Raw genomic sequence first — 14,612 nt, 5'->3', positions numbered from 1 at the left:
AATAGTCTGGGCCCCTTTGTCAAAGATTAGATGTCCATACGTGTGGGGCCTCATTTCTGGGCTCTCAATTCTATTCCACTGGTCAGTGTGTCTCTTTAGCAATTCTTACGTATCAAGGACTTTTGTAGATACTATAGTAACATAGCACCAGAAAGAAAGGTCACCCTCGTTGTGTACAATTCCACACAAAGATGAAATAATATAGTCATAGAGAATGAAATAATAGAGTTATAGAAAATGCTACATCTTATTTCAGGCTTCTATAGCAAAGTATCATACACTAGGTGGCTGATAACTAAAAAGCATTCCAAGCATTTCTGAAGGCTTGAAGATCAAAGTCAGTGGGCAGTCACGGCTGGGTTCCGACGAGCGGCCTTCTTCCAGATTGGAGACTGGTTTGTATTACATATTATTATATCCTCACTTGGTGGAGTGAAAGCAAGCCATCTCTCTGGACTCGGGCAAGGACACAAGTTCCATTTGTTAAGGACCCTGCCACCACCATCTACTGCGCTGTCAGAAAAGTCATGACACGTCAGCAGAAAAGGCAGTGGTACACCCAGTTAAGCAAGTACATTTTTTTTTGCCCCCAGGTTTATTGTTGGGGCTCGGTGCCTGCACTACGAATTCACTGCTCCTGGAGGCTATCTTCCCTTTTGTTGCCCTTGTTGTTTATTGGTGTTGCAGTTACCATTACTGTTGTCGTCATTGTTAGACAGGACAAAGAGAAATGGAGAGAGGAGGGCAAGACAGAGAGGGGGAGAGAAAGAGAGACACCTGCAGACCTGCTTCACCACCTGTGAAGCGACTCCTTTGAGGTGGGGAGCCGGGGGCTCGAAATGGGATCCCTACGAGGGCCCTTGTGCTTTGTGCCACGTGCGCTCAACACGCTGCGCTACGGCCCAGCCCCCAAGCAAATACAATTAAGTGCACATGTTACCATGCATAAAGACTCAGATTTGAGCCCCTGCTCCCACCTGCAGGGGGTGAGCTTCATGAGCAGTGAAGTAAATCTGCAGCTGTCGCTCTTTCTTCCACTCTCTCAACCGTCCCCTCTCAATTTCTCTTTGTCCTATTCAGTTAAAAAATAAAACTGAGGGAGTCAGGCAGTAGCGCAACGGGTTAAGTGCACATCACACAAAGCGCAAGGAGCAGCATAAGGATCCTGGTTCGAGCCCCCGGCTCCCCACCTGCAGGGGAGTCGCTTCACACGCGGTGAAGCAGGTCTGCAGGTATCTGTCTTTCTCTCCCCCTCTGTTTCCCCCTCCTCTCTCCATTTTTCTCTGTCCTATCCAACAACAACGATTTCAATAACAACGACAATAATAACTACAACAACAATAAAAACAAGGGCAACAAAAGGGAAAATAAGAAATATAAAGAAATAAATAAATAAACCTCACATTTCCACTATAAAGCCTATATTTCCCCCAGTCCTAGAACCTTAGGGTGGGGCCCACTTTCCTGCATGCTTCTCCCAATTCTTATCAAATAATAGTGTATCCACTGATCGCAACCTAATCAATGCAATGAGTGCCACCTCATCATGGTTCACTTCAGACTGTGTCCAGAGACTTCAGGTGTGGAATGACAACCCTTCAGCTTCATTACTTGGGAGAGACCTTTCCTTTCATAGGATTCTCTAATTCCATTCCAGGTGGTCCACTCCCCTATGGAGTCCCCAAACCTAGATATAGACCAGGTTCTGTGAGAGAGAGCATATGTTCACACAAGTCCATAAACCAGGGCAAAATATATACCTGAAATCACAAGTACAAAAGAGTCTGTGAGTGAAATCAGGGTCAGGCACCTGATTTCTCTTGTCACTGTGAGGATCTGAAGGGAACAGGGAGTTTATGCTAAGTATATAAAGATATCTCCTACTGGGAGTCGGGCGGTAGGTAGCACAGCAGGTTAAGCTCACGTGGCGCAAAGCACAAGGACCTCCATAAGGATCCCGGTTCGAGCCCCCGGCTCCCCACCTACAGGGGGTGTCACTTCACAAGCAGTGAAGCAGGTCTGCAGGTGTCTGTCTTTCTCTCCCCCTCTCTGTCTTTCCCTCCTTTCTCCATTTCTCTCTGTCCTATGCAACAACATCAATAACAACAACAATAATAATAATAGCCACAACAATGATAAAAACAACAAGGGCAACAAAAAAGGAAAATAAATAAATAAAATATATTAAAAAAAGATATCTTCTACTAAAGATACTAAATGACAAGAATATTCAGAGCCTGGAAACTCAAGTCACACATGCCCCACTCTCAGAAAGATTCTGGTCTTCGGTTTAATGATCTATTGTTATTGTCTTAAAATTCTTTAAAAATATTTTTTTATTTATTTTGTTTATTATTGGGTAGCGACAGAGAAAAATTGAGAAAGGATGGGGAAGTAGAGAGGAAAAGAGACCGAGAGATGCCTGAAGCCCTGCTTTAGCAGTTGTGAAGCTTTCCCCCACAGATGGGGACCAGGGGTTTGAACCTAGGACCTTGTGCATTCTAATGTGTGAGTTTAACCATAATACATTACTGCCTGGCCCCCCTGAATTTTTTTTTTTATGAAAAATTTTTGTTTTGGGCAAATTGCTGCTCTTCATTTACATGTGAAATTCTTAGGATGGGCAGTGGCACATCTGGTAAATGTACATGTTAGATGTGAAATTCTCTATTTCACATTAAATCACATTAAATCATAATTAAATCATAATTTAAAAAAATTAAAAGATAAAGCAGGGATTGACTTTTAGGACTGCTAAATGTAATAGTTTGATCATGACATTGAATAAATATGTCTTTTAAAAGTCCTCTGTTGGATGCATTGTTATATGGAAAACTGGGAAATGTTATGCATGTACAAACTACTGTATTTACTGTCTAATATAAAACATTAATTCGCCAATAAAGAAGTGAAAAAAAAGTCCTCTTTTTTTTAAACTGTATTAACTTTATTTATTGGATAGAGACATCCAGAAATGGAGAGGAAAGAGAGGTTACGGAGACACAGAGAGACAGAGATACACTTGCCACTCTGCTTTACCACTCACAAAGCTTCCCCCCTGCAGGTGGGGACTAGGGGATGGGACCAGGGACTTGAACCAGGGTCCTTGCACATTGTAACATGTGTGATAAACCAGGTGTGCCAACACCCGCCTCCTGAGGTTACTAACTTATGAAGTCACTGTGTTAATCAAGAAGTGTGCTGCTTTTGGATGAGAGGAGAGACTCAGGGATCTAGTTAGGCATCAACCTTGACCACTCAGCCTTCACAGGCCAGAGAGAGCAGGACAGTCCCTGATAAAGGCACTCAGGGCCCACCTGCATGTCCGTCTCACTCTGTTCCAATCATCCTCTCTGGAGAGCAGAAGCAAATATAGAACACTTCACTAAAAGAACTGGCATACAACTCTGGCTCATTGATTAAAGAACATAGCCTCCACCATGAGCACAAAGGGGAAAAAGCAAGTTTTCTTTTAAAGTAGCTTGTTCGGATAAATGAGACCAGGTAAACAGCCTACATTTATAAATATAAACCTTGAACCCATGCAAGTGAAAAGATAAACCGTAAGGCAGGTTCTTTGTACAGAGTTTTAGTGAATATTCTTTTTGAAGCTTTTGCTATCCTGCTACAATCATTTTTGAGGTTATCGTAATTGCTTCTCTGAGTTCCACCTCTGAAGGCAAAAAAAAATAGGAATACAAGATTCTAATTTATCAAGGTAGAAGTAAATATATTGAAAAAATCATAATAAAACCATGAAAGCTTCATAAAATGCTTTCTGTTTCAAGCCATGGAAAGTCTCAAGTAAGATCTGAGAAGAACCAGATGGGAGAAAGTCAATGTACATCAGCCACTGACCCAGAGTTCTGACCTAAGGTCCTCTAATATACTTAACTGCAGGATTTATGGGCCGATTGGGTGGCCATACAGCTATAAGGAGTGAAAATTTGACAAGTATCAGAGAGACATTGTCCTCTTGCCTCTTGCTATACAATACACGTGTGCTTTGCGTGTATGTGCGCACGCACACACAAACACACATGTGCGCACGCACACGCACACACACACACATTCACTCAGCATAACTGTTTCTCCAGGTGGAGATGATGAGTTCATTAAATATAATTACACATGGAGGGGTGCTTTTCCCTTTACAATTTAGGGTCTGGGTTCTCTTTTCATTTATCCTTGTGAGCTTGTGGCTTCCTCAATCACGATACCATTACTGCATGGAACACGTGCTATTAAGTGACTTTCTACACTGGGAAACAAAAGGTCTTGCAACTTCTGCCTCGTTAGTGGAACTGTAGATTTCATGGAGCCTTCATGTTACAGAAATTCTGTGCAGTCCTTTAGTCCACTGTCCCCAATGCACAGAAAGAGGAAGGCCATGAAAAAACATGCTTATCTTTTATCTGATGAACTAATCTTATAAAGCTAACATAGATGCCTGACTTAGGCCCAGCACTTTCAAGATGCCAAGAATCTTAGACCCTTCAAAGGATGACATTCACCACCTGAGGAACACCTAACAGCCATCCTTTGATCAGTCCACGGGAAGAAGCGTCACTCTGTCACACACAGCCCGGATTCCTGGTGTACACTGTCATACCACCATTTCTATTTAAGCCACTTCACTGGTGCAAAGACATGGAAGTGGCCCATAACATCACCTGAATTGTGCTTCCTTGACTAGCACTTGGTGAGAATATCATGCCATATATTTTACAGAAAGACATTTCCAAGTTCTCATCTTTGCAAGTTTTTGGGAAACTCACTCTCCATTGGACTCTTCACATAGGCTCCCAAAATTCAGACATAGTTCCCACATAATTTTAGCTGCTAAGAATGCAAGATTGGTGACAAAAGGCTTCATGCCATGCAAAACTAATACCCATGATATTATGGTTTGCAAATCCTGAACTGTTTGCATCTGATTAAAAATTATTGTATTTGTTCCCCTACTACCTTCCTCTTGGTCTGAGCTCCGGTCTGAGTCCATGGGAGGGGTACATGTAAAAATGATCTTGTTCGGCTGAGCATGGTCTTATTCAACTTTAGGATTGGTTTCCTTCTAACCGCAAGTCTATTTTCTATAGCTCTTGCAGACACAGATTTTTGGCTGACTGGTTTGCCTTACTGTATCCTCAATGTGATGAAAACCCATAGACTCCAGTGACTCCCAAGCTGAGAATCCCCACATTTACTGAGCATGCTCCTTCAGATACCACACTTGGCACAAAAACAATGTTTTTATTTTTCATATGTTACATGGATGGGCATGACACGTGTGCTTTAAGATTTGAATACTACAGAAACCCACTTCTATATTCAATGCTAGCAGCCCATTTCTTAAACATTGGAATGTGGAAGTCACATATACCGCACACTGAAAATACTAATTTGGAGAATGATCTGATATTCTACAACCTCAAGACTTTGCTTTTCCTCTATACTGTGCTCCTATTCTAAAATGCCTAGAGAACATAATAAAATATTCTAAAGATCTTTTGCAGAGTTATACTGAATAGCAGTGTCATAGGACTCACGAAGAATACCTTACTTACATAAAAATCTACAGTTAGCAGGAAAGTTATTGTTAGAAGCAGTAGTTTTAAGGAATGTTAGAAGTAGTTTTAAAAGTTCTCTTTCATGCAGTTATTTGTTAAGTGCTTTTAATATAAGTTGTTTGTGGTGTGAGGTGGAAAATTCCTTGCCCTTTTCCCCTTGGAAAACAGGACCTAATCAGTGAAGGCCATCAGTTGCTTTGCAGGTTGCTTGAAGGACCCTGCATAGGGCAAGCCTTATCAGGGCCTTTGCACAGGATTTGAGGAATGCTGCTTTCCCGGATGGGTGCAGCAGAAGGCCGGATGGTTACAGCAGATGGCGGGAGGATGTGGTGACCCTACCTGGCTAGATTCTATTGGTTGTGTGACTTTGCAATGTTTGAAACTAGCCCGCGCTTTGCTTTGAATGGATCATGCTTTCGTTAAGTTTGAAATGATTGGGTTTTTGTGTTCTGTATAGCCTGTTATTGGATGTAGGTTGATAAGGTGATGTGTTCCCCCTCCTGAATGTATTCAGAAATCCTATAAATTGTATGGTTTGAGCCCTGTTCGGGGTCGAGCTTGGTGGACTGCCGCCAGTCACCATCTAGGCCCGGATTCGAATTCGTGAGTAAATATCTTTGCTTCCTTGCAGTGGATGGTGGTTAATTCTCGCTCTGTAACAGTTATGTTTTTTACTGCAATTATCAAGCTCGAGGTTGAGTAGCTCGAGGTTGAGAAAGGTCTTGAGGAAATCTTCAATCCCTTTGTCTTCTGGTCATAAGACTGAGTGATGTGCCTAATTTAGACTGTTTGCACAAGAGCAGACAGTGTGTTGCCAATAAGTGAGCATATTGCTGGAAGCAGGTAGGTATTTTAGGTGGCATACATAAATGTTTTACATTTTGCGGTCTCCACACTAGTTTCAGTGTGTGCTAGGACAAAAATAGGTAGCTAGCACATTAAACCTACCTTTTAGATACTTTGAAAGGAATACTTAAGATACCACCAGACTTCTTCCTTTCCTCTCTCTCTCAGTCTCTCTCTATACATATTTCTTTCTTTCTCACTCTTCGCCTACTATTGTTCCTTTCAAGTCTTTTTTCATTTCTCCTTTTTTTCTTCTGCATTTCCAATCCAAAAGAATTCTTCTAAATTTCCAGATTCTCTCCCTACTCTCCCATACCTTTTCTTACTTATTGAATAATTTAGCTATTCAGCCTCTGATTTGCATTTGAATATCTACCTAGCAGCTGAGTAAACAAAGGATTTCTCTTTGGAGGCATGGGGGAGGGAAGTAGACTACAGATAAAGTGTTTCTGTTGTTACAAATGTTTATTTTTAAAGTCCATAACACAGAAAGTTGAAAGTCTAACTACATTTAGAAAATAAGAAAACCAATAGATTCAGCATTGTTTATTCTAAGCATTTTACCATGATATATATGTATATAAGAATCGAGTAAATACAGGTGGAAATAAGTAAATGTGAAGGGCCTCCATTGGTCAAGAAGATGAACAAGGGAGAATCATGCTGATGACAGACTGAGAACTGTGGCCTAAATCAATTACCCATATTTAAATCATTTTATTCCACATCACAGCTTCCTCATCAGTAAATACCAGACAATTCATACTTACTTTGGAGCTTTAGTGGGATAATTAAATAAAATCACATAGAGGCTTGAAATATGAGTGGGGGAAAAGTAAATATACTAAAAAACATGAAGTTCAGGAAGCACATAATAGTAAGAGGAAAATCTTGAAGGTGTTATGGGAAGGGTTGAATTTGTGAAGTGAATGTGTTATCTACAGTCTTGTCAGAATCAAAATTCTCTTTTGCACATATATTTCTGCTTCCCTCTTGTTTAGTTCAGACTGAAAATCATCATAATAAACCTGACCTAGCTATATCAATTATTTTCAGAAAAGCAACATGATGTGTTTCCAAGAGCAGCCTAATGGAAAATAAAAGTGGCACAGCCTTTTTAAAATGATATGCCTCTCAGGATGCAAAGCCCCAATGATGAGAATCAACCAAAAAAGAAAAAAAAAGAAGAAGAAGAAAGTCTTCTCAGATGACTGGTAGAGGGCTCAGCATCTGTGTGAATGTAACAACTCCTATTTCTTCAGAAGTCAGGGAAATGTGCTTTATCCATGACAAGTCCTGTGAGTCAGCGGCAAGATTTTCTGAAATAGTGAGATTTTGAACAAGATAAAATTCAATCTTCCCTCTCAGCATTACACCTTTATTCTTGAAAACGTAATGGGAAACTAAAGCTTCTTAAAAAAATATTAATTTAAAAAAAGACCTGTGTATTAAGTTCTAAGTTCAGGTGAGTAGAAACCAGTATTTTACTTCTGGGAAGCCTGAGGGGGTATTAAAAAGCCATGCTGTGTCTAATGCCACATTGTTAACTACATACTATGCTGTGCAACAGATCACTACACGTTATCCATCTTGCAGCTAGAAGTGGTATTCTGCACTCATTGAGTAATAACTTTTCCACTGCCCCTTGTCCTCAACCCCCCCCAGGCATCATTCGATCAATATGTTATGATTCTATAAATGTGACTATTTTTGATAGCTCATAAAAATAGAAGCAGGCAGTATCTGTCCTCTGTGTCTAATTTATTTCATTTAGCATAATGATAGCAGAAGAGAGCTCAGATTGAATTCCCCCTGCCCCCACAAACAGCTAAAAAAATGCAAGAATAATTTTGGAGATGTTGGGTGAGCAAAAGATTTTGATCATGGGTAGATGCGTATATACAAACTCCTCAATGCACATATATTAAATGTATGAAATTTAGTGTCAATACAGCACAAAAAAGATAAGGAAAGCTATGCTAGATGCTGGACAATACCACTACAACATCATCACAGACACTAGAGCACATTTAACATCAATGTCTCATGCCTATTGAATGGCAACAGTGCCAACGATCATTGAGTCAAACACCCTGAAAAGATCTGGTGAGAGAGTATCACCCCTGCTACCACATAAAATCCCTACTAAGAACCAAGAACCTTGGGGGTCAGAAAACGTCCTACTGTTTTGGTTTCTTCACTTACTAGTTTCCAATCCTGGGATTAAATACAAAAGCAAGCAGGTCTCGTAGATTAATTTTTAGTGCTGCGCCTGTCCCTGCAAGGCTGTTGGGAGTCCTAATCCCCAGTATCTGTGTGTGTGAATTTATTTAGAGATAGTCTTTATACAAGCAATCCAGTTAAAATGGAGCCATTAGGGTGAACACTAACTACTCTCCCATGGCTGGTGTCCTGACAAAAGATGGGAAACGAAGATGAATGTATTCACACAAAGTGAAAATACTAAGGAATATTGAAGACTGCTAGCAAAACCCCCAAAACTAAAGAAGACTGTTAAGACTACATTGTTCCTCACATCTGTCAAAGAAAGTAATCTAACCGATCCCTTGATCTAGGACTTTGGAGCTGTGGGGTCCTCTGACACTGGATTTATATTGTTTAAATTGGCTCATTCTCAGCTGGAGGGATGTTGAGAATGACTATGGTGGCTTAGAGATGATCTGACCCAAGGTCTGACAAGTGGGGAGAAGGCAACAGACATTTTGTGGTTTTGCCTGTTTATAAACACCAGAAGGAGAAACTCTTTTTTTTTTTTTGTCTGCTTTTGAGGAAATGTGGTAGCACAGAAGAGGAAATGTGGGTAGGGGTAGATAGCAGAATGGTTCTGCAAAGAGACTTTCATGCCTGAGGCTCCAAAGTCCCAGCTTCAACCCCCTACACCACCATAAGCCAATGAGCAGTGCTCTAGTGAAAAAATTAAACATTTTTTTTACAAAAGAAGAGGAAATGTGATAGCACAGAAGAGGCTACATTTCTTCTTCTCAGAGAATTCCTTTGCTTCTGTATATGAAGCAGCTATGATTCTCCCCACACTGGAGATGCTGATGGTAGGAGATGCCTTGATTACTGGTGTGATGAAGGGGGAGGCAAAAAAAATGAGAGGAAATCTTACAGTGTTTTTAAGAGAGAAGGAGAGTGAGCTTACTTAGAGAGCAATTCCAGTCAGGAAACTCAGAGATCAGTGCAAACGAAGAGAACATCAGACAGAAAGGTCACATGTGAATCAGTGAGCACAAAGGGGGCTGGGTGGCCTGCTCTCCACTACCTAGTAAGTTCATGTCAACCCCCTCATATTTCAACCATACAAATGACAATTTAGGGAAAAAGAAACAAAAGGCTAGGAGATCTATAATCAAAGTAGTAGCACACAGCTAAAGGGAGTGCTTAAAATACCTGGGGGGTCGCTTCACAGGTGTCTTTCTCTCCCTGTCTTCCTTTTCTCCATTTCTCTCTGTCCTATTTAACAACAATGACAGCAATAACAACAATAATAACAAGGGGGGGGCGAGTGATTCCAGGAGCAGTGGATTCATAGTGAGGGCACCTAGCCTCAGTGACAACCTTGGAGACCAAAAAAAAAAAAAAGAAATACTGAAAGACAAGAATGATGATAGAGACCTGTTTTTGAAAGCTACAAATCCTTTCCTAAAATTAAGATAATTAAGGTAGCAAAAGTCAGAAGCCCACAAAATCATCATCAACAAAAGAATATGACAATGGCACCATAAGCCTCACAATATTGGACAAGGAAGCTAGATCATTATAGGAAATTCAGGAACTGTATCTGATAGGATACGGACAGACAAGACTTCTCACAGCTCTACAAATTTGAGACTTCAAAATCATGACCATAAGTTCTACCACTGAAACAGAAATTCTCTGGGACTTAGAGGGGATTCTGTAGCTGGATCTGAAACCAGTTAAAATTGAAATGGAACTGCCCCGTTTCTGCTAGTAGTTTGCTGCAAAAAGTCATTAAGGGACAGAATGCTGGGTGAAGCAGATAGCATAATGGTTACACAAAAAGACTCTGATGCCAGAGGGTCAAAAGTCCCAGGTTGAAACCCCCCAGCCTGCCCCCCCCCACCACCATAATCCAAAACTGAGAAGTACTCTGGTAAAAAACAAAAACAATTAAAAACCAAAGAAATGAGATAAAATAAAATAAGCTATAGGATGCTGTTGGAGTTCCCTGAGCTCTCAGTGATCTCAACGAGTACAGCTGTATCCTTTTGGAAATATCTAAACCTCACTGTAGAAAAGAAACTTCTGGAACAAAAACTCTACTTCATCGAAAAACGAAGATTAGGGTAAAAAAAAAAATTACAGGGTTAATTGGTGGTGATGAACATGATTGGGTGCCAGGTTCAAGTCCTGAGTTCTCATCTGCAAGGGTAAAGCTTTTTTTTTTTTTCAACTGAGTAATGGTTTGCAGTACATATACTCTTTTTTTTTTTTTTCTCACCACTCTTGACACCAAAGGTCTATGTCCCCTCAAGAGGAGAAGCTATGCTACAGAGGTCAATCTTTCTCTCTCCCACCCTATCTTCCTTTTCCATTTTGATTTCCATTTGTCTCTTTCCAATAAATACACAAATAAGTAAAATTTTTTTTTAAGTTTCCAATAATAGTGTAGCTGTAGACCACATTAGGGAGAGAGCAGACATCTCAGAATGCAGTAAAAATATCCCATATAAGAAAACAGTAACGAAAAAAAAGACATTTTAGGGAGTCAGGCGGTAGCATAGCAGGTTAAGCTCATGTGGCACAAAGCACAAACACTGGCATAAGGATCCCGGTTCGAGCCCCCGGCTCCCCACCTGCAGGGAAGTCACTTCACAGGCGGTGAAGCAGGTCTGCAGGTGTCTGTCTTTCTCTCCCCCTCTCTGTCTTCTCCTCTTCTCTACATTTCTCTCTGTCCTATCCAACAATGACACTAATAACATCAACAATAATAACCACAACAACGATAAAATAACAAGGGCAACAAAAGGGGGGAAATGGCCTCCGGGAGCAGTAGATTCTTAGTGCAGGCAACAAGCCCCAGCAGAAACCCTGGAGGCAAAAAACAGAAAACGAAAAAAAAAACAAAAGAAAAAAATAAACGAAAATAGTATCTTTAAAAATTGAACCATATAATGTAGAAATCTCTATAAAAAATAACTTTTTAAATGAACTTAGATGATGCGGCATCATCTAAGTTCATTTCCCACGTCTACGCTCCACCGGACCTGCCAATATATGCGGAGATCTTCGCCCACCCTGTCCAACGCTTGACGTCTCGTCACCCAATCTGGTCCCCTACGCCTACACTGAACTTCTCTGTTCCAGACTCTTGGAAACAGAGCTGGCAGTCAGCTGAGGTAAAGAACAAACACCTCATCACAGACCCCTGCAAGCGTCAACCCGGCTTTGACCTAGCACGTTATGATTGGGCCCTCCTCAATCGCTATCGAACAGGCCATGGCCGGTGCGCCGCTATGTTCCATCGCTGGGGAGCCAGAGACGACCCGAACTGCCCCTGCGGCTCCAGACAGACTGTGACCCACATAGTCAACGACTGCCACCTCTCCAGATTCAAAGGAGGCCTCGAAACTTTACATCAGGCTCAACCTGACGCTGTTGACTGGCTACGGAAGAAGGGCAAACGCTAGAAGAAGAAGGGGTTATGCAGACATCACGGTAGAGCCGTACAAAATTATAGATGTCCAGCAGACATTCTCTGGAAGGTTTACACTTCTGTGAAGGATACGTGATGTTCCAGAAGGTATCAAGCAGTAGACCAAGTATGAAATGAGTAAGAGAAGGAGGGAACCACAGGCTAAGGGGTGCATGGATTGCTCATATTGAGAAAGAGAAAGGGAAAAGACAAAATTAACTAAAGGCTACCCTAAGGTTAAGCACACACCCATTTATCCAAACCAGTCCTGCCATTTGCGTGTCTTCAGACAAACAGATGTGGATGAGTCTGTTTTCTTATTTATTTTTTAATGGAACTTTATAGTACTTATGGCTGATGTGTAGATAGTCCTGGACTTGGACTATCTAGAGGAAGGAAAAGAAGTGAGAAATGTTAGATCCGAACATAAAAATCATGAACTCTGCATTAGGCTAATGAAACTTTGCATCGTATGTTAATCTGTGAAACTTACTGTCTTCCTAATCTTTATTTATTTATTTTTTTTAGTTTATTTATTAGTTTAGTTTTTCTTGGTGCTTTTAGTGATCTCCACTTGAAGGGGTTCAAGACTGCGTGCAGCAAGCTCAGACCCATCTGGACTCAGTCCTTTTAGCTCAGCTCTGGTTTATATCCTTAGTTTCATAAATTCCCATCTTTCGGACTTTCTACCAAGAAATTCCTCCTTGGCATGAACCTTTCTGAGTGATGCCATATTTGGAGACTTTGAGGGAGTTTAAAATGGAAGACACTCAACTGGATTTGGAGAGACGAAAACAAGGTGCTTACCTCAAGACAAGTCTGTAGTCAGCATATTATTTCAGACAAAGAACTCCCCTTTCTCTTTGTTCCACCAGATGGCAGTTGTATCACTCCCTCCGAGTCTGAACACTCACAGACAGCTTCCATTTCCTTCTATCTCAGCTTTCTTTTCAATGACTATGGTATTATTAGCCGGAGCTGAAATCCTTTTATTTCATCCTAGTTGCTAGGTAGGCCTTATCTATTGACACTGGGAAGAACACAATGCTCTGATCTCCAGTACCAAAGAACGAGGAATCCTGGTTCTTCCAGAAGGATAGTCTACAGATACGTTTTGACTCTTATGGATAAAAAATTCACATGATCAGGAAGCCCTTCAAGGACAAATAGCTCATAAAATGGAATGAAATTCTCATGTTCACACCCCTCCCCCCAGTTTTCTTCCACACAGGGGCCCAAGTACTAGGTACTGAGGAATCTTGACTAGTACTTGATATTTAGTTCTAGAGGTCAGAGAGTCATCTACAATGCACATAAGGTACAGTCACTGGCCTAATATGTCACAGTGTCAAAGATGAAAAAGTCTGATTAAAATATAATTCATGTAACAAAAACAAAACAAGCAAACAAAAAACCCTAAAAATATTGCGGCAGTTAAGAAGCGCACTTGTGTTTGTCTGGGTTAGATAAAGTGGGATCTGTATCAATAACCAGATGGCTTCCATTTGGTTGTTCTGCCTTCAGTGATGGTGATGACCCTGTCACAAGACAGCTGCTGACTTTCTATTCTTGCCTTGGCATGTGCTCTCAACCAAGTGTGCCACCACCCAGCGCCTATACTTGCCTTTACATTCCAACCCACATGCTATTAGCTTGCTATGGTTTCATGCAATACACCACAGGCAGGAAGCTTACTAAAGAAATTTATCTTCTCTCAGTTTCCAGCTTCAGAAGCTAGAAGTCTGAGATTAAGGTGCCAGTAGGGTTGATTTCTCCTGAATCCTTTTCTTTAGCTAACAAACAAGCAGTCTGCTCACCATTTTTTGTATGAAGTGTGTTTGTCCATAGTGTCTCTCCCTTTTTTTTTTTTTTTTACAAGGGTACTAACAACTGAAAAAGGTCCCTTGCTTATGGCCTCATTTAACCCTAGTCATCTCTGAAAATACCCTATTTTCAAATGCCATCACAGTGGGGTTTAATATATAAAATTTTAATGGTTTAATATATAAAATGGTTAATATATAAAATTTAATGGTTTTAATCTATAAAATTTAATAGGACACAATGAGAAAGAAAAAAAGACAAACTAGAGGGAAAACTATTTACTTTTTGGTGCCATGTACCCAACTAAAATGCATGGAAGGGCTTATGTTACCAAAAGAAAAAATAGGGGTGGGGTGGTGGTGCACCTGGTTGAGCGCACATGTTACAATGCACAAGGACCCAGGTTCAAGGCCCCAGTCCCCACCTGTAGGGGGAAAGCTTCACGAGTGCTGAAGCAGGGCTGCAGGTGTCTCTCTTCCTCTCCATCTCCCCATCCCCTCTCGATTTCTAACTATCTCTATCCAATAAATAAAGATAACAAAAAAAAATTTTTTAAAAAGAAAAAATATGTTTGAGACAGAATGTCAGAAACAGGAAAATATTTTTTAATCAAAACCAAAGGTCTTCTACTGCATGGGTGGGAAACTGTCTCTGATGAGGGTCATTTGGGTATTTAGAATGCCATCTGTGGG

At 40.8% G+C, this 14,612-nt stretch overlaps 1 protein-coding gene across 1 annotated transcript in view; it reads right to left on the bottom strand.

Annotated features, from left to right (window-relative positions):
• KCNH8 (potassium voltage-gated channel subfamily H member 8) overlaps positions 1 to 14,612 on the bottom strand; it is a 402,367-nt gene that overhangs the window by 245,680 nt on the left and 142,075 nt on the right. The window lies entirely within an intron of this gene.

The sequence above is a fragment of the Erinaceus europaeus genome, chromosome 21 (genome assembly GCF_950295315.1).
Source record: "Erinaceus europaeus chromosome 21, mEriEur2.1, whole genome shotgun sequence".
In the NCBI taxonomy this organism is placed as follows: Eukaryota; Metazoa; Chordata; class Mammalia; order Eulipotyphla; family Erinaceidae; genus Erinaceus; species Erinaceus europaeus.
Note: the sequence above shows the minus strand (reverse complement) of the source record. Positions and strands in the feature narration are given on the sequence as shown.